The sequence below is a fragment of the Salvelinus alpinus genome, chromosome 32 (assembly GCF_045679555.1).
Source record: "Salvelinus alpinus chromosome 32, SLU_Salpinus.1, whole genome shotgun sequence".
Taxonomy (NCBI): Eukaryota; Metazoa; Chordata; class Actinopteri; order Salmoniformes; family Salmonidae; genus Salvelinus; species Salvelinus alpinus.
The window spans coordinates 15096201-15119839 of record NC_092117.1 but is presented as its reverse complement, the minus strand read 5'-3'; the positions used below and the strand labels follow the sequence as shown (position 1 = coordinate 15119839).

General features: G+C 44.0%; 1 protein-coding gene across 1 annotated transcript in view; it reads right to left on the bottom strand.

The window, feature by feature from the left end:
* Positions 1 to 23639, bottom strand: part of LOC139562633 (bifunctional heparan sulfate N-deacetylase/N-sulfotransferase 2-like) — a 177180-nt gene that overhangs the window by 77736 nt on the left and 75805 nt on the right. Inside the window, exon 2 of the mRNA XM_071380463.1 lies at positions 19025 to 19060. The gene's annotated coding sequence lies outside the window, so the exon portion shown is untranslated. The remainder of the gene's footprint in view (positions 1 to 19024; positions 19061 to 23639) is intronic.

Here is a 23639-nt window from a genome sequence, read left to right as displayed (position 1 = left end):
TCATTTACTCAAGTGTTTCCTTTGGCAGTTACATGTAGAATGGACAGAGGTTTCTCTCGAGTCGCTAAAAAAGGAATATAATGTAGCAGATAAAGTTCAAGATTCACACAATTTCATGTGTACAACTTATAAAGACCTGCATCACTATACTGAGAGCTTTTCCATTTTTAAAATGACGTATTTGGGTGTTTTTGGAGCCGTTGTTCATGTTTTTTCAGAGCCCCTGTACCGCACAACCAGGATGAGAAAGTGACTCGCTGTTTTGGGGTAAGTTTATCACAAAACAAGTGAAATCACAAAAAAGGTGTCTGAATCCTTCTATAACATGCCATTTACGTATTTTTTGTTGTTGATTTACATTTACATTTAAGTCATTTAGCAGACGCTCTTATCCAGAGCGACTTACAAATTGGATTTGTAAACGTATCCTTTAACTGTTGAATCAGAAAGTAAATAAATTGTCAGAATTGGCCCAATTGAAATTAACTTGAACCCAGCCCTGGCTCCTTACAAGAAACAGCCTAGAGAGAAACCTCTGGTGCTGGTAGGGCCCAGGCTGCTAGGCCTCACTCTGTGATAAGATCAGTACAGATCTGGGATGGGTGCAGTGTTGGAGCTGTCTCTACTAATCAGGTTAGCCATGCAATAAATTAACTGCACGGACGGGAGGGAGAGGAGAATCAAATCAGCGTTGCTTTTCCTCCTTCATTCTGTCACACACAAACACCTCAGCTCAGGGAGCAGGCCCTGACAGCACACCTGAAGCACCGTGTCAGCAGCCTGGGGAGGCAGAATACATGAGACTGCAGGTCAGGCCGTCACACCAAGGAGAGACACACACACACCAGGGAGGGGGAAAGAGAGATACACACACGAGGGAGGGTGTGTCGCTCCCTGGTGTGTGTGTTTCTTTCCCCTTCCCTGGTGTGTGTCTACCTGGTGTGGGAGGGAGAGAGACACACACACCAGGGAGGGAAGGAGGGAGGGGGGAGGGAGAGAGAAAGACACACCAGAGAGACACCACCCCCCCCCTCCCCCCCTCCCCTCCCCTCCAGGGAGGGACACACACACAATGCAGTATAGAGACAGTATGGGACCTGTCTGTCAGTGGTATGCCTGCCACTCACTCCTGACAGAGATAGGGTCTGCTATGGCAGGTACAAAGCTACAGATGCATCAGTGCTGCTCTAGTCACAACTCAGGAAGAGGAGACACTGATCTGAGTTTTCATCAAAACACTGAAAGGTGCTTTTCTCTCAATGCTGACGAAATACTCAAGGATCCATCTGCTGTACTGTATGACTGAGTAGATGAGTGGTGAATACATTACTGTAGGCAGTAGTGGCAAACAAGTAAGGGGGAGGCTTAATGAGTGTATGTGCATGTTTGACTGAGCATGCTTGTTTGTGGGCCAGTGTAAACATGTCATCCTATTGGAGATAATGGATGTGAGATGTTTGGCTTTGATTGTTTCTCCGAACTGAGATCATGGGTGTGAGATGAACACGTAGAGGTTCGTTTGCGGATGTGGTAAATGTGATGTGCCGAGCGCGCACTAGTAGTCTGAAAAGCCAGGAGGAGCGTGCAGCAGCTTGTCAGGACCAATGTGCTTCTCCTCCCTTCATTGTGTGCTGAGTACCTTCCCCCTCCAATCCTTTCCTCTATCCTGGTCTTGTCTCCCTCCCCATCTCGTGCTTCTTCCATCCCCCTCTCCCCTCATGTGCGTGTCTGTCTCAGGAAGGGGCCAGGTTCAGACGTCTTTCCTGACAGCTACCTGATGTCAGCACCAGTGTACGGCGCCACAGACGAACAAACCCACAGATATAACACCCAGGGGGACAAACGGAGTCTGCTCACTGCCTTTCTACATCTACAGAAAGGGGAAAGAGAGGGAGTTGGTGGAGTTGTAATTTTCCCGTCTCTCTCTCTCTCTCTCTCCATATCCCCCTTTGGGCCTCTTCACTCGGCTGCCTTCTATTCTCTTCCGTTTCCCCACGTATTTTTCTCGTTCTCGTCGGTTCATTACTCCTGGCTTTTTCCTGGTGGAAACAGATCCCCAGCATTCCAGCAGACAATTAACCCACATGCAGGCAGCGCCGTAACGACGGGACTCTCCACCAAGCCACACTTACTGCCTAGGGCTACGGGGGGGCACAACACAGTACACACCCTCCCTCCCTCCTCCACCCGGCATCCTACTACCACTCCCACTACTATGTCCCCTTCCCTCCCTCATTTCACCCACCTTCCTGAGGTTGAAAGAGTGAAAAAGAGGAAGACCACAGAAGAAAGAGGGTAGACAGGACAAAAGGAGAAAGGGGAACCAGGAGGATGAAAAGAGAGAAGGCCATACCATAGTTCCTTAAACAGCAAAAGCATCGTTTTATTATTTAGGAACTACAATACATAAAGAATCACTTCCTCAAATCAGAACTGAATGATGACTCTGCACTCCCTTTATAACATACCATTTAAATCAGCAGGTTGGGGCAGAATGGGCTGGTGTAGTGATGAGTGGCTGCCTGCACAGTGTTTGGTGTTTCTCGCCCCAAACTGGAGCTCAGAGCCAATGTATGCGTTGATCTCCAGGCTGTTTCACATCCGGCCGTGATTAAGAGTCCCATAGGGCGGCGCATAATTGGACCAGCGATGTCCGGGTTTGGCCTGGGTAGGACGTCATTGTAAATAAGATTTTGTTCTTAACTGACTTGCCTAGTTAAATAAATGTAAAGAATTGGGCATCCTGCCACGTCAGCTTTTCAACAGCTTGTAATCAACACCACATACAGAGCCCCCTGCTTCTCCCAGCTCTCCCTCCATCAACCACTCAGTAGTGTGTCGGAAAACCAACATAAACACCCCCCCCCACACACACAGGATGCAGATGCATGCAAGCTCCCGCCTGATTAAACTTGAGTGGGCTTCCATTGGTAACTATGAAAATCAGCGAAGGAAAGATAGGAGAGACAAATACACCAGGGCTGTCCCCATTTAGTCAACTGGTCGATAGGCTGTTTGGGCGACGGAGATTTCTTTTGTCGAGCAGTAGCAAAAAAACAAAACAATATCATGGTGTACAAGACACACACAGACACACACACACACACACACACCAGTGTTTGATTATTGATTAGGTCTGAGCGGACTATTCCTTTGTGAAGGCTGTGGGGATGGCACAGTCAATTCATTCAAATTGTATATGGTTATGTTACATAACAATGGTGCAACACTAATACAACTAATATTATTTTATAACAAATGCGCTTTCTCCCGCGTTGGATAGTGGTTGCTGTCCGCAGTTGTGAAACATCAGTGTGCTGTTGAATTGACGCCTTCTCTTCGACCATGTGCTACGTGCATAATAGCAAAGTTAACCAGCATACTGGTGTTAAGAACAATTTAATTTATTTTACCTTTATTTAACTAGGCAAGTCAGTTAAGAACAAATTCATATTTTCAATGACGGCCTAGGAACAGTGGGTTAACTGCCTTGTTCAGGGGCAGAACGACAGATTTTTATCTTGTCAGCTCGGGGATTCGATCTTGCAACCTTTCAGTTACAAGTCCAATGCTCTAACCACTAGGCTACCAATGCGGCGGAGGTAGCAGCAGAATGAGGAAACGAAAAAACAGCCCTTGCGTTATTGTCTAAGAAAAGTGAGGAGAGAGGAACCCAACTTAATTAGGTCTATAATAAATAGCCTAACTGTTAAATGTGCCTGGCTTTATAAATCATCCATATACTACCAGTCAAACGTATAGACACACCTACTCATTCAAGAGTTTTTCCTTATTATTACTATTTTCTACATTGTAGAAAAATAATGAAGACATCAAAACTATGAAATAACGCTTATGGAATCATGTGTTAAACAAATCAACATGTATTTTATATTTGAGATTCTTCAAAGTAGCCACCCTTTGCCTTGACAGCTTTGCACACACTTGACATTCTCTCAAACAGCTTCACATGGAATGCTTTACTAACAGTCTTGAAGGAGTTCCCACATATGCTAAGCACTTGTTGGCTGCTTTTCCTTCACTCTGCAGTCCAACTCATCCCAAACCATCTCAATTGGGTTGAGGTCGGGTGATTGTGGAGAACAGGTGCAGCACTCCATCACTCTCCTTGGACAAATAGCCCTTACACAGCCTGTGTTTTGGGTCATTGTTCTGTTGAAAAATAAATTATAGTCCCACTATGCGCAAACCAGATGGGATGGCGTATCGCTACAGAATGCTGTAGTAACCATGCTGTTTAAGTGTGCCTTGAATTCGAAATAGATCACCAGCAAAGCACCCCCACACCTCCTCCTCCATGCTTCACGGTGGGAACCACATATGCGGAGATCATCCATTCACCTACTCTGTTTCTTACAAAGACATAGCTGTAGGAACTAAAAATCTCAAATTTGGACTCATCAGACCAAAGGACAGATTTCCAATGGTCTAATGTCCATTGCTTGTGTTTCTTGGCCCAAGCAAGTCTTTTCTTATTGGTGTCCTTTAGTAGTGGTTTCTTCGTAGCAATTTGACCATGAAGACATGATTCAGTCTCCTCTGAACAGTTAACGTTGAGATGTGTCTTACCTGAACTCTCTGAAAGCATTAATTTGGGCTGCAATTTCTGAGGCTGGTAACTCTAATGAACTTATCGTCTGTAGCAGAGGTAACTCTGGGTCTTCCTTTCCTGTGGTGGTCTTCATGAGAGCCAGTTTCATCATAGAGCTTGATGGTTTTTGCGACTGCACTTGAAGAAACTTTCAAAGTTCTTGAAATTTTCCGGATTGACTGAAATTCACATCTTAAGGTAATGGACTGTCGTTTCTCTTTGCTTATTTGAGCTGTTCTTGCCATAATATGGACTTGGTCTGTATACCAACCCTACCTTGTCACAACACAACTGATTGGTTCAAACGCATTAAGGAAAGATATTCCACAAATTAACTTTTAACAAGGCACATCTGTTAATTGAAATGCACTCCAGGTGACTACCTCATGAAGCTGGTTGAGAGAATGTCAAGAGTATGCACTCACACGTGTCAAGTAAACCATTTCACAAATTCTGCAGGTTTTTTTTGTCTTTGCTTTGCTGAAATAAAGGCTTTATACTTTTTTCTTTCTGTTTGAACAGCCTCGCTGGTATTATTTCAATTTTTTTTGTGTTGTTTACACTGTTCCAAATTGTCCAAAAAAGTATATTTATAATAATTATTGTTATTATGATCATCATTATAATAAGTAGTGTCATTATCATTTGTAGGCTTAGTATAGCAGCTTTGTATAACCACAATTGAGCTGTAGGCCTAAGAGCACATCCATCTTAATACCTTAACTTACTTAGGCCTATATTTCAATACAATATATAGGACAGTGTGCACCTCTACTTTTTGAACTGTTTAATTCCAGGACCTATTGGGCCGGATCCGGTACCTCTCATGGCATGAAAAATAATTGTCACTCTTTGCAATGTAAAAATTCTAACAAACTTTGTCTCTTTATTAGCTAACCTAACACACCTCCCTAGGTCACCACCCTCTCGCGCTCACATTTATGCTCCGGCACCTGATTTTCAAATTAAGTGCTGTATATAAGCTACTGTATCAATCAATCCTTCATTCATGTCATCACACAGCATTTAAAATAAAATAAAGTGAGCCTTGAGTAATTAGCTTAAAAAATAAACCATTCCAATTTGGAAACTGTATTCACTAATTAATGTGACTGGTTTTTAGTCTTTGCTGTAATAAAGGCTTAGCAAAATAAACGTCACATCAGACCTCCCTGGTACGCTTATAATATATTTGGTGTTGTTTACATTGCTCCAAACGGTCAGAAAAATATTGTAATCTATACAGCACCTGTTTGGCACATATTCACGCAGCGCTTGTTCCTTACTCCCCCCCCCCCCCCATAACTAGTCAAATGTATTCCACACATCTGACTTCCCCTTTACCTCATGAGCAACAAGTTAACATTCCCCTGTTGAGTTTGTTATAACCAATTTATTGGATGTGATTATGCTATAGGTCAGGCCCTACTGGTCATGTGCATGCGATGCATACGTGTCACGTAAAGAGAGCAAGGGTTGAAGGAATGTTTTTCCTAAACAAATGAGGGATTTCGGTGACAGAACTTTTCAGTCAGAAATGGCTGTAATTATGTTGCAGATTCAGCAACACGGACAGCGCGATAAACACTGACGTTCTGTGGTGGTCGCTGCAGCAGGAAGGAGAGAGAGAATGCGGGTGCTAGTCACACAGTGACTGTCTTCTTTATTTTCTTTTTTCTTTTTTTACACGGCCCGGCACAATCAAATCAATTGCTGGTCGGACTCCCTCTAGTCATTTGTGTGTCTTAATTATTTAATCAAACCGTGTGCTTAAAAGCATCAGACAAGCTCAGTGAATATAGTTGATTTGTGTAAAACACAGAATGTTTCTAAATATGGAAAAATAAACGTTTTAACATTTCTACCAATTGATTGGTCGAAAGAACAGAATACTCTTGGACAAACAATAACATACAGACTTAGTTACATTTCAAGTTGTAATGTCACTTGCACAAGTACAGTGAAATGCCTTTCATGCAAACTCAAAACCCAACAATGCAATAACCAATTACAATGTAATAGATTTTTTTTTTTTATTAAAAAAAATAAAAGAAATATGAAGAACACAATAAGTAAGCAAGCATTACTATATATAGGGTCAGTTTCAATACCATATTTACAATGTGCATGTATGCTGGAGTTAGATATGTATAGGGGTAAGGTGACTAGGCATCAGGATATAAGATAAACAACAGCAGCAGCTTGTATGTCATGGGGGGGAGTGTGTAGAGTCAGAATAAATGTATGTGTGTGTGTGTGTGTGTGTGTGTGTGTGTGTGTGTGTGTGTGTGTGTGTGTGTGTGTGTGTGTGTGTGTGTGTGTGTGTGTGTGTGTGTGTGTGTGTGTGTGCAGAGAGACAGTTAAAAAATAAAGGTCAATGAGGATACAAGTTTAACTCCGAAAGTCCATGTAGCTATTTATCAGTCTTATTGCTTGGGGATAGAAGCTGTTCAAGAGCCTGATGGTGCCAGACTAGAAGCAGAGAGAATAGTCTATGGCTTGGGTGGTTAAAGTCTTAACTATTTTCCGGGCCTTCCTACCAAACTGCCTGATATAAATGTCCTGGATGGCAGGGAGCTCGGCCCCAGTGATGTACTGGCTGTCCGCACCACCCTCTGTAGCGCAATGCGATTGAGGGTGGTGTTATTCCCATACCAGGCAGCAATGCAGCCAGTCAAAATAAACTCAACGGTACAGCTGTAGAACTTTGAGGGCCGATGCAAAACTTTTTCAACTTCCTGAGGGGGAAGAGGCTCTGTCGCACCTTCTTCACGACTGTGTGCGTGTGTTCGGACCATTTTAAGTCCTTAGTAATTTGGACACCGAGGAGCTCTTGACCTGCTCCACTGAAGCCCCGTCGATGTGGTTAGGGGCGCGCTCACCTCACCCCCCCCCGTAGTCAACGATCAGCTCCTTGGTCTTACTGACGTTGAGGGAGACGCTGTTGTTCTGGCACCACACTGCCAGGTCACTGACCTCCTCCCTGTAGGTTGACTCATCGTCACCGGTCGTCAGTGATGATGGTGTTGGAGTTGGGCGTGGCCACGCAGTCGTGGGTGAACAGGGAGTACAGGAGGGGACTAAGCACACAGCCCTGTGGGGCCCTTGTGTTGAGGGTCAGCGTGGCTGAGGTGATGTTGCCTACCCTCACTACCTGGGTCCGGCCCGTCAGGAAGTTTAGGATCCAGTTGCAGAGGGAGGGGTTCAGTCCCAGGTCCCTAGCTTGGTGATGAGCTTGGAGGGGACTATGATGTTGAACGCTGAGCTGTAGTCAATGAACACCATTCTCACATAGGTATTCCTCTTATCTAGGTGGGTGAGGGCAGTGTGGAGAGCAATTTAAATTGCATCATCTAGGGATCTGTTGGGGTGGTATGCTAATTGGAGTGGGTCTAGGGTGGCGGAGTTAACGTGTGCCATAACAAGCCTCTCAAAGCACTTCATGATTACAGAAGTGAGTGCTACAGGGTGGTAGTCATTGTGGCATGAAGCCTCAGAGTTCTTGGGGACAGGAATGATGGTGGTCATCTTAAAACATGGGGGGGAATCACAGACCGGGAGAGGTTGAAAATTACCTTGAATATGCCTGCCAGCTGTTTTGTGCATGCTCTGAGTTATTAAGTGATGTGGACAGATTGGCCTCCCTCCTCTCATTTAGCCCAGTGACCGCAGCCTCCTCCCTGGCCTGCCTGTGTCTCTGCCACCATGTCTACTGACAGCTGAGAGAGCGTCTGGCCCACGGTGACGCCCTGTACGGTGACGCCTTGACCCCCGAGAGAGAGGAGGAGGTAGAGAGAGAAATAAAGGGAGATATGGAGGGAGGAAGAGAAAGGCTGTTTGAAGGCAGCCACCACGTCCTAGACAAGGGCATCTGCCCTGAGAGGGGTGAATCATACTTCATATCCGCGCTCTCTCTCACCCTTCCTTCCTTCTCTCTTGGTTGCTCTGAATTCCCCAGCAAAGCAATTAAATACTACTTCCTCACACACAATGACACTGAGGGCTGGGGATGTGTATCCTGTGGTGCCTACTTATGAAGCAGGCCATAGCCCCTGCAGAGGTGGTGAAAGTGATATAAATGCGCTGTGAGGACGAGGTTACTCCTCCAGACCGCCGGCTCTGGCCCCGGCTGTCCGTTAGGCCCCATCCATCAGTGACCCCTCGCCTAGCACGCTGGCTGTTAGTATTCCTCCTAGCTGCACACAAAGCGATCTGGCTAATTACCCCCTGCCTGGCAGCCACTAACGCACTCTCTAAGACACACAAACACCTAATACACACACAGCCAAATGGCCACACCTGTTCACTATTTCAAAACACACACACACGCACACTATACAGATGCTCAATGGGAGACCCAGCTCTCCTCTCTGAGGACTAGGTGTGTGCACGTCAGTCCAACACCAGTTGGCTCAGGGTTGCTTCAACCAAATCTCAAACACACCATATAAACTACTCAAATTCCCCACCTATACAATGGGGCTCCAGCTATGACATCACATCTGCAACAGCAGGCCAAATGAAGCCCCTGGGGCAATGTCAGGTTGTGCAGTTAGTGGCAGGCAGCAGCACGGCTCCAATCCTGAGAGACTGACGGACGGACTGTCGCTTACAGCTAGTTTGGCTTTCTCCCTCCTGTTTACCTTTCCCGTTCCCTCGGTTTCTCTCGCCGGCACTTTGGACAGCATACAGAAAATCCATTACACGGAACACACCTCCCATTTAACTCGGCCAATTAATCACGGAATGCGGGGAGATTAATTCAGCAAACATCTGCTCAGGAAGGGCAGGGGTAGAAATGTTTTGACGCAGGGAGCACTTCGTACATTCGTACAGGAGAAGGAGAGAAAACACCGGAGGGGAAGTAGTTTCATTCGGATTCTGACCCAAGCCTCCTTTAAAAAAAGAAAAAAAAGAAATCGCACTTCATCAGCCAGAGTAGCTGAGAGACGGGTGAGTTAGAGCTGAGAGGAAGCAGAGGCAGAGCTTTAAATAACTTAGAATGAGCCGAGACACAGCCAGGCCTCAGTGGAGTAGGGGTCTGCAGGGAAACAGACCGTGTGAGTTGCGTAAGAGATGGTGAGACATGACATTTGCCATTAGCTATATTAGTATGATATCATAACACATTACATAACTGCAGACATAACACAGTGCTAATTAGCCACTTAGGCTAATTCTCAAATACCAGACTCTATAAAACTTGACACATCCTTCTTCTACCCCACCTGTAATCTTAACTACAAACCATACACTCCCAAAAGACAAAACACACTCAAACTTCACAGTCCTAAACACTTTCACGCTCTCTCACAAACACACTCAGTTTCATTCACTCCACCCTTCACCTTCCTCCTCCCCCTGTCACAGATGTATCATCAGCTATCCCATCTGCAGCTGCAGCCTCCCTTCCTCCCCCCCACTTCATCACCCTGTGGACTGATTCTGAGAAGAGCACTATAATGTAGCAAGAGGAAGCCTGGGTCAGGCTTAGTGCTCCCCAGGTGTGAGTGATCAATGGGGATCAATGGCAGTGATGGGTGCTCAGGGCAGGCCAGGGCCCTGAGGTACTGTGATCAGGGTGCTGTCCAGGGAATGGCCAATCCCGTTAGCTAATTAGCAGTCTGGGACAGATGGACATGACCCGCCTCGCGGCTCAAGGACGACACCAGCTTAGCCCCCAGGCTTATTAGCACCCAACCATATGGATACAATAGGGAGAACAGAAGAGGGAGAGAGACAGACAGGAAGGTAGGGAGACAGTAAGACAGGAGAGAAAAAGAGGGAGTTATGTGGGTTCATGCGTGTGCACTAAACCACTGTGTATATGCCAGACTGTGTAGGTGTCAGACAGACATTGTGTTCACACAGATTGCATGTGTGCATATATGCAGGTGTGACAATGAGCGAGTGTGTGGCTATACTGTACATCTCTAAGTCTTGCATTCTTTCTAATTGGCAATACAGCAAATAGGCGAGTATGGAATGAAAGTGATTGTGTATGAGCATGTTTGTGAGTGTGTACACACATCTCCCTCTAGTATTGCGCCTGTCATTAGTATGCAGAGGGTAGTGGCAGGTGTGAAGCCCCCCTTATAGTGCCGAGGGCTAGAGTAAACAGGGAAGGCAGCACCCAGAGAGAGAGAGAGAGAGGGAGAAGGAGCAGGAAAAGAGATGGAAGCTGGAGGTCACCCTTCAGTCTGTGACTGAGCATGGGGATCAAAATACATTAAAATGTATAACAGCTTGTGTTACAGAAATCCATTTTCAGCTCCTCAATTACCTTCTCCATCCAGCCTCCGCATCCTCACCCCACCCTGCACTCTGTCACACAAACCATGCTTACAGGGCTCTGCAGATGATAACCACTAGGATGTGATGGACCAGACTGAGAACACACACACACAGTGGGTATCAGAAGTGTTCACCCTCATATGTTTCCACATTTTGTTGCGTTACAAAGTGGAATGAAATAGACCAAGATCTTTTTTGGTCATTGACCTACACAAAATACTCCATGTCAAAGTGAAAAGAAAATGACATATTTTAACAAATTAAATAACAAAAATAGTTGCATAAGTATTCACCCCTTCGTTTAGGCAAGCCTAAATGAGTTCAGGAGTAACATTTGGCTTAACAAGTCACATAACAGGCTACATGGACTCAATAGGGGCTGACATTTATGATTACCCTTTTCTCTTTCCTCCATGCAAACAACATCTAAGGTCTCTCAGTCAAGTATTGAATTTCAAGCAGATTCAACTACAAAGACCAGGGAGCTTTTGGAAAAACCCTCTTAAAAATGGCAGTGATTGTTACCCATCTACCAGACATTGAATATATCTTCAAGCATGGTCAAGTTAATAATTATCCTGTGGGTGACGTATTAAACCACCCAGACACAACAAAAATACAGTCATCCTTCTGAACTGAGCTGCAAGATATGAAGGAAACTGCTTAGCGATGTCACCAGGAGGCCATTGGTGATATTAAAACAAGTTCAATGGCTGTGATGGGAGAAAACTGAGGATGGATCAACAACAGCGTAGTGACTCCACAATAATGACCTAAATTACAGAGTAAAGAAGAAGAATCAAAAAATACATCAGGTATTCCAAAACATGCATCCTGTATGCATCAAGGCACTAAAGTAATAGTGAAGAAAAAAATGCATGTCAAAGGTATACACTTTTTGGCCTATATGCAAAGCCTTAAAGTTTGGGGCTAATCCAACACATCACATCACTGAGTAACTGCTTTCTTTTTTTCAAGCATGGTGGTGGCTGCATCATGGTATGGGTAGGCTTGACATCGGCAAAGACTGGGGAGTTTTTCAGGATAAAAATAAATAGGATAGAGCTAAGCACAGGCTAAATCCTAGAGGAAAACCTGGTTCAGTCTGCTTTACACCAGACACTGGGAGATGAATTCACCTTTCAGCAGAACAATAACCTACAACACAAGGCCAAATCTACACTGGAGTTGCTTACCAAGAAGACCGTGAACGTTGTTAAGTGGCCAAATTACTGTTTTTACTTCAAATCCGCTTGAAAATGTAATGGCAAGACTTTAAAATGGCTGTCTAGCCATGAACCCCAACACCTCGACAAAGCTTGGAGATCATTGCCAAAGGTGTATTGACTCAGGGGGTGAATACTTAGTGTAGATTGTGTAGATCGTTGATAAAAAAATGTTTTATCCATTTTAAATCATACTTTGTAACAATAAAAATGTGAAGGAATCCAAGGGAGGTGAATAGTTATGATAGGCACTCGCTAGCACACAATCATGCGCGCATACACATAAACACACAGGTTGGTCTGCTGCTCACTGCACAGTTCACCAGAATGAATATAATTAATCCGTTTTCCTGTTGTTCTCTTCCCCTTTCCTTTACCCCTCCGATTTCATTTATTTTTCATTGGAGAATCGCTCACAGATGCATCACTGCGGGCGCTTGGGGGTGGAGGTGCTGGGTGAACATGCCTTGCCCAAACTAACAGTGAATTATAGAAGCACATTAGTACACCACCCCCGCCACAGGCAGGCAGAGAGAGAGAGAAAGGGGAAGAGCGAGAGAGAGCGAGCGGTGGGGGGAGGGGAGTGAGCGCCAGAACTGTCAGCCGTAGGTGGGTGGTTGAGTGGGTGGTAAAGAGGCAGAGCTCCTGGGTTTCCAGGGCCAGAGAAAGGGGCCTCTAGGCTGGGTACTGTGATCTGAACAGGTGGGAGGAGGAGACCCAGGGCAGGAGCAGCAAAATGAACCCTTACCTGGAGGATTTAAATGAATCATTCATCGTTAGGAAGGAAGGAAGAAAGAAAGGAATACAAGGAGAATAGAGAAAAAGACAGCTGGAGAGAAACCAAAGGTAACACTGAGACATGAAATGTGCGACCTTTGATTGTTACACAACAACATCGAGCAAGGAGAATCTTATTTTTTTTTTAATGGTACAATGCAGCTGTTTTAATCTCAATATCAAATCATTTCTCTGTAAAGATTAAGTACCTTACTAGCTAGGTTTCCATCCAATTGGCGACAGAGTTTTACGCAAAAACATTATCTGTGTAAATGAAATATGCTAATTTCCCACCAAAGATTTTCTATCAAATTGACTTGTTGCAGATAAGTCTGTGCGTGATCACGTAGTGCACATAAAAAAAATACTTTAGTTCCAAGTTAAATTGGTTTTCATCGCATTTTCATCTCTACTGATGGTTTTGTCCAAAAAACGTTTTGCATTTATGGAGAATGTGCCCCCTCCGGTATTGGCATGTGCACTCTAGCTAAACAGCTCACAGATACAGTGCAGGTATAGCCTACATTATGAAATTACTATGGACAAAAGAGCGAGATTATTTTTAAATGTCAAACGTCAGCCCATCATCAATCATGTCACCAGAATAAAACCCTCGATATTTATTGGACAGCAGCATCAAGCTCATCACCATGCACTTTCACCACCCAGTGAAGTTCATCATAACATATTTCATCTGTAGCCTAATAAACTGCACGCTTTCCCGAGTCGTAGTGGGAGGACCACACAACATGTCATCGCGTTTATTTCCATATGATGGTTATTATAAATCAATAATAGTTTCCACCACCATTTGTCACATAATAAAATTTTGACACAAAAAGATCACCTTGTCTAGCGTACTTTGTTTTGATGATATTTGAAAAGTTGACAGGCCAGAGCCTTTGATATGCCGTTTCAGAAAAGTTATCTTCCTGTACGCATTACATGGCAACGTAGGAATTTTGATAGCGCACAGGGCTGCGGGCCAGAAGGTTGTGGGTTCACAGACCGTGGACAAGAGTAGGGGTGGAAAGATGTCCTTTATAGAAAAAGCATTGCATGAAACTATCATTGTATTTGCAGGTTCAAGAAAAAAAGCCTTTAATAAAAAATGTATCCAATTCTATGTCAGTTTACATATTAGCAGAATCTTTTTTAATAAAACAAAAGACTGAAATTACAGGCTAAGAATGGACAGAGTTATTCCCGTGTTCATCTTACTATATTTCTCCAATGCCATACCAGTGTGTCTTGTTTGAAACTGTCCCTGTTTGCAAATAATTAAATCTGAGACATCATTAGGAATCGGAGCATGGTACTATCAAGAGTTAGGCCTACCTTTCCACCCCAGACCGCAGGCCTACCTTTCCACCCCAGACCGCAGGCCTACCTTTCCACCCCAGACCTACCTTTCCACCCCAGACCTACCTTTCCACCCCAGACCGCAGGTCTACCTTTCCACCCCAGACCGCAGACCTACCTTTCCACCCCAGACCGCAGGCCTACCTTTCCACCCCAGACCGCAGGCCTACCTTTCCACCCCAGACCGCAGGCCTACCTTTCCACACCAGACCGCAGGCCTACCTTTCCACCCCAGACCGCAGGCCTACCTTTCCACCCCAGACTGCAGGTCCTACCGACACAGAAAAATGTAAGCTTTAACTGCTGGCTACTCTTCTTCCATGGCTTAACCCAACAATAGAAGGTCACAGTGTTTCCCTAAAAGATGTCTGGGTTTAAACATTCTATTGTACAGAAAGTGAATAGCTTAATCAATTGATAGTGACAGAATTTGATTACTTCCCAAGCAAAGTAAAATGTTTTGTCTCCTCTGCTATATATTGTAGCTCAGCTAAATGAGAAGGAGTAGGCTACCGCGAAACAATGATATCCCCATACGCATCAGTCACATCTTTCCTGGGTATTTCACAGCTTGTTTAAGTATAAAGCATCACGGACTAAAGCGCTGTCATACTGTAGATCACTTCATATAAATTGAACAGGTTTTATTTTCTTAAAAATCTGAAGTTAATAATGGGTAGGCTTGTGACTCCTGAGTGGCACAGCGGTCTAAGGCACTGCATGTCAGTACTAGAGGCGTCACTACAGACCCTGGTTCGATCCCGGGCTGTATCACAAGTCCCATAGGGCGGCACACAATTGGCCCAGCGTTGTCCGGGTTATGGGAGGGTTTGGCCGGGGTAGGCAGTCATTGTAAAATAAGAATGTGTTCTTAACTTACTTGCCTCGTTAAAAGGTTAAATAAAATAAATAAGGCTTGTGCTTTTCTTTAATAAAAAAAGGTAGGCCTATGGCATAACCTCGCATACATTTCCGATCGATTGTGCTGTGACTGCTGCTTCAAGTTTCAACTCCACATTGGAAGTTACTCGAATCTGGCTTATTGTGTGGTCAATAGCTCTGACAAACACATGGGTAAGAAACATCGTTTTTATTCAAATCAACTCTAGTAGTAGCAAGGTTTCAAAGTTGACCTCTGGTCCTCCTCATCTTCACGCTCTTCTTCTCAAACTGAACAGAACATAGGCTAGTCCACACGCAAGGTATATCATTTTTTGGACTAGGCCTAATTGGAAGAAGCCCTCCTGAACTGCCACTGTAGGCCAGCACAGCATTGGTTAGGCAGCACTAAAAAAATGGTTTTAAGCAGGAGAAACAGAGCAGGCAGGGGCTCAGGGTTGGAATATCCTTTGCAGTGTGTAATGCAGCCTAATTTTAATTTACATCATCCCAGCAGCTATCTTAGAAATACAACTTTGCTCGATGCTTCTCTGAGCATTCTCAGAGTATCCATAGCCTATAGATCATTTGATTGAGACCACACTAAAAAGCCTACAGGTGCACTTGATATTGTGCGCCCAGCAGAGAATCAGAGAACAGGGGGCGACATAGGGCACACATCGATATATGGCCTAATAAGTAGCTAATTATAAAACACTGAAAATATTACAATTTCAATTACATGACCCTCCCCTGGACTAGATTTAAAAAATGTAAATACTTAACCCTCCCCTTGACTGAAATTGAAAAAGCATGACCCTCTCCCATTTCCCTCCAGGTACCCATTCTGTACATTTCGATCCATCCCTTAGCAAAGAGCAATTTCTCAAGTAAGAATTTTGCTAGGACTGTCGGAGTGATCTGAGTGAGAGCATCCTGTCGGGCTGTATCACCGCCTGGTACGGCAGCTGCTCCGCCCATAACCGTAAGGCTTTCCAGAGGGTAGTGAGGTCTGCACAACGCATCACCGAGTGCAAACTACCTGCCCTCCAGGACACCTACACCACCCGATGTCACAGGAAGGCCAAAAAGATCATCAAGGACAACAACCACCCGAGCAACTGCCTGTTCACCCCGCTATCATCCAGAAGGCGAGGTCAGTACAGGTGCATCAAAGCAGGGACCGAGAGACTGAAAAACATCCATCTCAAGGCCATCAGACTGTTAAACAGCCATCACTAACATTGAGTGGCTGCTGCCAACATACTGACTTAACTCTAGCCACTTTAATATTGGGAAAATTGATGTAATCAATTTATCACTAGCCACTTTATATAATGCTTACATACCCTACATTACTCATCTCATATGTATATACTGTACGCTATACCATCTACTGCATCTTGATGTAATTAAATGCATCACTAGCCACTTTAAACAATGCCACTTTATATAATGCTTACATACCCTACATTACTCATCTCATATGTATATACTGTACTCTATACCATCTACTGCATCTTGCCTATGCCGTTTGGGTATCACTCATTCATATATTTTATGTACATATTCGTATTCATTCCTTTACACTTGTGTGTATAAGGTAGTAGTTGTGAAATTGTTAGGTTAGATTACTTGTTAGATATTACTGCATGGTCGGAACTAGAAGCAGAAGCATTTCGCTACACTCGCATTAACATCTGCTAACCATGTGTATGTGACAAATACATTTGATTTGATTGGGAAAGGGAAAACAGAAAACTAGCTGTATTGGCAGAGGTTTGGAACACTTTCTATTTAGTATATTAACTAATTTACCACCTGGTGATGGCACCAGGCAGGCCAAAACGCCATCCCACCAAAACGGCAGAGATTAAGCAGTCTTTTCAAACAGCTCTTACATGAGCACTATCCTAAAAAAATAAAAAATAAAAATCGGGCCACCCCCATGTGGTGAGGGTGGAAACACATCCACCACGTGCGTGGTTAGTCCCCTCCTGTACTCCCCGTTCACACACGACTGCGTAGCCAACACCATTGTTACGTTTGCTGACAACACGATGGTGGTTGGCCTGATCACCGACGACGAGACAGCCTATAGGTAGGAGTTCAGAGACCTGGCAGTGTGGTGCCACGACAACAACGTTTCCCTCAACGTCAGCAAGACAAAGGACCTGATCGTGGACTACAGGAAACGAGAGGGCCGAGCACATCCCCATCCACAGGGCTGTAGTGGAGCGGGTCGAGAGCTTCAACTTCCTCGATGTCCACATCACTAAGGAATTATCATGGTCCACACACACACCAACAGTTGTAAAGAGGGCAGGCCAGTGCCTCTCCCCCTCAAGAGGCTGAAAAGATTTGGCATGGGCCCTCAGAATCTCAAAAAGTTCTCCAGCTGCACCATCTTGACTGGCTACATCCCCACTTGGTATGGCAACTGCTTTGTATCCGACCACAAGGCGCTACAGAGGGTAGTGCGTATGGCCCAGTATATCACTGGGGCGAAGCTTCCTGCCATCCAGGATCTCTATACCAGGCGGTGTCAGAGGAAGGCCCTAAAAATAGTCAAATACTCCAGCCAACCAAGTCATAGACTGTTCTCTCTGCTACCACACGGCACCAAGTCTGGAACCAACAGGACACTGAACAACTTCTACACCCCCAAGCCATAAGACTGATAAATAGTTAACCAAATAGCTACCTGGACTATCTGCATTTATCCTTTTTGCACTCTTGACTCATCACATACGCTGCTGTTACTGTTTATTATCTATCCTGTTGCCTAGTCACTTTAACCCCACACACACAAAATTACCTCAACAACCTCATACCCCTGCACATCGACTCTGTACTGGTACCCAGTGTATATAGCAAAGTTAATGTTACTCATTGTGAATTTACAATTTTTTCTCTCTGCATTGTTGGGAAGGGCCAGTAAATAAGCATTTCACTCTTAATCTACACCTGTTGTTTACAAAGCATGTGACAAATTAAATGTGATATTTGATCATGAAAAGGCTTGGTCTCAATTATAATTATCTATGTGACATTGCGACACACAAGAAAATACCATGACATTTTAAATTCTTAATTTAATAAAAACACTTTTGAATGTAGTTTTTATGAGGTGTGCCCATAAAAAGCCATACCGTAAAGCCTACACACGTTTCATTCATGCAGTTTTTTGTTATTGTGGGAATGCTGTAATTAAGTCAGCTAAATGAGAAGGAGTAGGCTACCGTGAGAAACCGACAGCTAGTGTATTTAATATGAATGGACTTCTTGTAGACAATGACGGGGAGCGCAGCAAAATAGCATAAACTATCTTAGCTAGCTGCTTTACATCGATTTCATGCAGTGAAAGACAGGCACAGCCAGATGGGATAAAAGATGGCCTATGGCATTCACAAGTTTGTCTAACTAGCGCAAGTCAGTGGCAAGTTTTTCCTCGCTCTCCCTTGACACCGGCCCCTAACCACTACTACACTACTGCAGCACGCACGGAGTCGGACAGGGCACCGAGTCAAGTAGGCTGCGCAGCAAGCGTCTCAAGTTTAAACAAAGTTACAACAACAAAAAAGTTGAATAATAATTAATATTCGAATAGTGAAATTACTTAAAATGCCCATCCCTAATTCAGTCAATGTGAGCTACTGTGAGCCGGGTCCACAAGTGCACCAATCATAGAACCAGCCACATGAGAAATGCAAAGCTCTTTGGGCTATGTTAAAGTTAATCATCCTAGGACACCTACACATTTGCTAATTCACACATTGGTTGCGTGAACGTACACACTGTATGAAATCCCATATACACAAAGGCGGGTACACACACAACACAACACCCAGTTGGTCTTTGAAGAGCACCTTACCTCAGCGTGTGCAGCAGTCTGACGCAAGACGAGGGCCTGCAGAGAGGAGAGAACAAGAGAAACAGGATTCATTAAAGGATCCAACTCACAGCCACACAAATGCACCCCCTGCTACTCTCACCTACATTAATATGAGCTGCCCATCTCAGTGAGTGAGTGAGCTCTCAAATACACGGCAGTATCTTCTATTTAAATGAAAGAAAAAAGTGTTTAACAGTAGCCTAGTTTGAAAAGGCAAGCCCCAGGGTTGTCAAGGACGACAGAGCCAGAGAAGAAGAGAGATGAGACAAAGACAGAAAAGCAGGCTTAACAGCATCACATGAAGATATGATGCTAGAGAGGAGCCCTGACCTCTGCTTGCCTAGACAACAACCTGAGTCAACATCTCCCTCTCTTGCTCCCTGGTGATTTTCTGTTTGCTATGTAGTGTGCAGTTTGTTCCAGGAGCAGGCTGTCCTGATATATCCAGACCCACAGAAGCTGTTTTTTAATCATTTTAACTGGCTTCCATGGCAAGACATGATAGGTTGAAGAAATACGGATAAATCCTATCCATTCCTCGTCAACCATCAGTGATAATAAAGAATATTGGAAAGGTGTCCATTTCAGAGCTAGTTATGAGACAGCCAGGGTTAGGGGGCTCTGGGGACTCTGTTAGGGGAAGGAAGGAGAGAGCTCACAGTTGGAGGTAGGGTATTGGTGGTGGAGGATGGGGGGGGGTCCTAAGTGCTATGGAAGGCAGTGGTTGTGCTGTAGGCTGCTACTAAAACCTCATCTGCTCCAGCAAACACTACTACTTCATAAAAGCATCACGTCAAACGCACCTCGCCCACGATGGAGCGGAATCTGCCTAGGAGGGAAAATAATGCACTGCTATATGCTGCTACCGCTATCAAAGATAAATAACACACCAGTACACAGCTTTACATATGTATTACACATAACTGATGACCATCATTACCGCTGGACCATATTAGCTATACCCACATCCAACCAAGGCACACAAGATGACACATCATACACACACACACACACACACACGTTGCCCCCTTCAAATCACCACAACCAACACTGTGATCAGCCACCAGCTTAATAAAGCGGATGAAGGATCCTCTCACTGCTGTTCAAATCAAAAATCACATTTTATTGGTCACATACATGTGTTGAGCAGATGTTATTGCGGGTGTATTGAAATGCTTGTGCTTCTAGTACTGACAGTGAAGCAATATCTAACGAGTAATATCTAACCATTTCACAACATATACCCAATACACACACATCTAAGTAAGGAATGGAATTAAGAATATATAAATATATTGACGAGCAATGTCAGGGAGGCATAGACAGATACAGTAGATAGTACATATACACATATGAGATGAGTAATGCAAGATATGTAAACATTATTTTAGTGACTAGTGATCCATTTATTAAAGTGTCCTGTGTGTAGGCTGCAACCTCTCTGTGCTAGTGATGGCTATTTAACAGTCTGCTGGCCTTGAGATAGCTGTTTTTCAGTCTCTCGGTCCCAGGGAATTGATAAAGTAAAATATTGGGATATTAATTTTGACAAAATATTGCATCGTTTTGACAATATCACAAAATTATTTTTGCACTAGTTGGCTGTACCTGTTATCTATGGTCATAATAGTTTGTAGGCCAAACCGTTTGGATGCTACAGACGTTTTCATGAGAAGACTGATTATCGGGGTGTCTCGTGGTCTGACAAACACAGCTGTAGCTCTGCCACCTTTCACCTCAGATGCGGTGGATTGAGACGCATCAAATGCAAAAAAACATCAAGCTTAAACAGACATATTTATGTGGAATTTTTATTATGCTAATTAAATTTCCACGTGGCCGCAGAAATTTACTCAATATGGTTAATCCATTTTTAATTCAGGCTGTACCACAGGGGTGTCAAACTCATTCCATGGAGGGCCTAGTGTCTGCGGGTTTTTGGTTTTCCCTTTCAATTAAGGCCTCGACAACGAGGTGAGGGGAGTTCTTTACCAATTAGTGACCTTAATTCATCAGTCAAGTACAAGGGAGGAGCAAAAATCCGCAGACACTCGGCCCTCCATGGAATGAGTTTGACAAGTGCTGTAAGAAGAAAATGTGGGAAAAGTCAAGGGGTGTTTCTAAAGGCACTGTGCATGATCAGAACTATTTTCTAAGTAAGAGAACAATAAAACAGTCTTCTCTTGAGATTAAAGTCTTAATTACAGTTTTACTGCAAGATATGAATTGCCACAATGTTTGTTCTTCAAATGATGGACTTTATTAAAAACAGAAAAATGAAGTAAAAAGCCCACATTATCTTATAATAAATTCAAGGTTTTGTTTTTCCAGCTTTCTGTTTTTGGTACAGATCTGGGAAAGGGTACATTTTTTGGTTGGTTGGTTTTGGTTTTTGCTCTGACATGCACTGTCAACTGTGGGACCTTATATAGACAGGTGTGTGTCTTAACAAATCATGGCCAATCAATTGAATTTGCCACAGGAGGACTCCAATCAAGTTGTAGAAACATCTTAAGGATGATCAACGGAAACAGGATGCACCTGAGCTCAATTTCGAGTCTCATAGCAAAGGGTCTGAATACTTATGTAAATAAAGTACTTGTTTTATTTTTAATACATTTGCAAACATTTCTAAAAACCAGTTTTCACTTTATCATTATGGGGTTGTATCACTTTATTTAATCAATTTTGGAATAAGGCTGTAACGTAACAAAATATGGAAGTTAAGGGGTATGAATACTTTCCGAATGCACTGTATGTACAAGTGTGTGTATGTGTGCGTAAGGACTCTACGGTGCCGTAGTCGCATTATGTCCGAAACACTATATAACCACGCTGGCAAGGGATATAGGAGATTGACTTTATTCAGTCAGTTTGACGCCTTCAAGGAACTAGGCACCACTTGCTGTTCAGTTGTCAATCAACACACAGTTGAAACACGGGAAAAATATAAAAAATGTGTTCGAAAACAATAATTAGGCTATTGGATTTAGGCTCATCGTTACAACTCAATACTTGGAACGTGCAAATTCACGAGCATCATGCTCGCTCTCCCTCAGTGTAAAGAAATTCAACTGCAACCAGAGCTCTGTATATAATAACGAGATGCTCATGTCTCCGCCCCAACAATGGGAGTTGTTGTCCCGAAGGCGGGAAGGCAGGCTAAGGTCCACAATAAGCCCATAGAAAATGCATTGGCCTTATTTTGGACAGATTTTGGAGAGTGAAACCTCTTGCTTCGCCTCTTCCTCTCTGTTGCGTTTCCCTGTTATCGCTCACTTTACGGCTGACAGGCAACTACACTATCAATAGACCACTAGAAGATGCATATGGTTCATTCTAGCGGGAGAGGGCTCGACGGACTAGCGAATTGAAACTTTTAAATGAAAAGTAGCCTAGTTAATATAAAGTGGAAAATGTAGCCGTCTGAAAATTAGTGTGTAAACGGCTGATTAGCCAACGCTAATGGAAAACACTGGCAATGCATATAGAATCGTGAGAAACGCAATACATTTCCTAATAATGTCGTATCGTGAGGTCCCTGGCGATTCCTAGTCCTATTGTTTACCCACTAAAGCCGCTGCAAATCTTATTCATGGCTTAATGATTATATCTGCCAATTAACGGTGCGACAGCAGAATCCCATTCAGCCCGGCTGGGGATGGTGTTGCTAATCCTATTGTCTGTGTCTTTCTCCTCTCCCTCGCTCCACTCTGCAGCCATACGGCGCATACAGGGGGAGGTGGATGGGGAGACCGACACGGGCAGCAGGTAATAGAGATTAGTAATGACTCAGGAGCAGGATTCTACCTGAGGCCCTCAGGGTGAATTACAGAAGCCTAATAAATCAGACCACACCATAGGCCAGGGGGATGCAGATTTAAGATTTAATGCTCTCCCCTAATGGTATGACAGCCCTCTACTACTTAGCTTGAATCGAATGGCAAACATGGGAGAGTGAGAAGTTAATGTTAGCTTAATTTGAATAACTAAGGCTAACCGTTATCTACGCCAGTGAGCAGCACTAGCATAGTCATGTACTGGCCACAGCAGAGGGGGGGGGGTGACATTTGATTTTCTCTGCCCTTTGCATTCATTTCAGAATCCAGAAGCGGAGGGGGACAGAAGGTTCATGAGGTGACATCTCTGAGCTGACAGCCAGGCACTCTTCCTCTCATGCTAATGCAGGCACAGAAATCATTACGCTCAGCTCCAATGAAAACAGCCAATGAGAAAAGTTCAGGCACAATGAGGGAAAATCCATTTGCAGTCTGTAAACACACACACAGAGAGAGAGAGAGAGAGCTGTAAATAAATATTGTGCATCGCTATCATTTTCTCCATGGCAATTTCTAACAGTGATATGAAGGGCACTATAGATCAGAGTGAAGTTGCAGCCAGAGCTAATGTCAGAGAGAGAGAACGGATACAACACCAGCTTTGGTGTTAACATGATAAAACTGCCCCTCCGGTTAAAAACTTCTTGTGAATAGGGGGGCGCTGTTTTCACTTTGGAAAAAATCGTGCCCAAATTAAAACGGCCTCGTACTCTGTTCTAGATCATACAATATGCATATTATTATTACTATTGGAT